Source organism: Schistocerca piceifrons, chromosome 4, assembly GCF_021461385.2.
Source record: "Schistocerca piceifrons isolate TAMUIC-IGC-003096 chromosome 4, iqSchPice1.1, whole genome shotgun sequence".
Classification (NCBI taxonomy): domain Eukaryota; kingdom Metazoa; phylum Arthropoda; class Insecta; order Orthoptera; family Acrididae; genus Schistocerca; species Schistocerca piceifrons.
In genome coordinates this window covers 663,188,149-663,189,408 of record NC_060141.1, presented here as the reverse complement: position 1 = coordinate 663,189,408, position 1,260 = coordinate 663,188,149, and the positions used below count along the sequence as shown (strand labels likewise).

At 41.3% G+C, this 1,260-nt stretch overlaps 1 non-coding gene across 1 annotated transcript; it reads right to left on the bottom strand.

Annotated features, from left to right (window-relative positions):
• Positions 1-820: 820 nt before the first annotated feature.
• Positions 821-927, bottom strand: LOC124796958. The gene has a single exon (XR_007016851.1). It is a non-coding gene; the product is annotated as a U6 spliceosomal RNA (small nuclear RNA).
• Positions 928-1,260: the final 333 nt, after the last annotated feature.

The following is a 1,260-nucleotide window of genomic DNA, read 5'->3' as shown; positions in this document are numbered from 1 at the left end:
CATAATCTGACATCCGCCAGCTATACAAAACTGTGCACGCACTTTTGCCTGCTTGTATTCAATTTCTGGTGGTTACGCCGGTTATTGAGCTACCAGCATTTCACATATACAATGGCTATCTCGTGCTGACACTAACCCGTGCTCTTGCAGTGTTAATTACTTAAATATCATACCTAGATAAATGTATTGCCGAAGGCTCATAACTCTACATTAGTGACTTTTTGGTACTGCAGTTTTTTCAGACCGTGTATTTTTAATGAATACAGTTGTAAGTTTCATCCAAATGGTAGCTTAACAAATGAAGTTGTTTACAGCTGCAGTTCCACATGTTCTACGTTTGTTGACTGTAGAACATCTAGGTGACACTCAATTTCTCTTCATATCTTTGCCTACATATGTTCCGTCACCGACACGTATTTGTCACATCAGGAACTGCTGAACATACCGCTTCATCCTTAAAATAAAAAGCGTTATGTCTGTCGAACGTGGTCACCATGACTAGGACCATCTTTACTGGTCCATCTAACCAGAAACAATTCATTGAAGAAGTGATGAACAAATTACCCCCAATGTGACGGTGTACCATCTTGTTGAAACATTATCCATGATGGAAATTTCTGTGACTGAGGTGCAGCGTGATTTTACAACAATTCCAGATAGTCTTTTGTCGCAGTTTTTTTTGTTTTGTTTTTTGTTTTGATCGGTGCGGATATCCCATGACACTCGTTCAAGTTCAGTGTTGAGCCGTTGACTCAGTTTCTTTTATTACAGATGGCAGCTAACCCTCTGACCGAACTCGCTGATGAGCTACCGTGCCGGCATAAATGTGGAACGCTTGTCGATTTTGTGTGTCATCCTTGCGCAGGGACCATGCTAATCTTCTCTGTATCGTTCCAATTTTAGTATATGTACTGCCGAAGCAAGTACGCAGTAGACTCTGTGAATGTTCCTATCTCCTGTACCACACTGTGTGGGTTCTCCGAGCCACAGATGTAGACATTATGTCTCTTTACTTTCCCGAATATGTGAAAAGTCACTTTATCTGGAAAAAGAGACTGTGTAACACAATAAACTGGCAGCCAAGATCGCAGGTATTATTTTTATTCCATGATTACCGGTTTCGGCGAAACTAAAGCCGCCATCATCGGATCTTAGGAGACATACAGGTTACAACATCAAGGCAAACCTTGCGTTACAAGCATCTACAGGGTGAAAAGTATTTAAACCGACAAACTCTGGGAGGTTGTAGGGGACATCAAA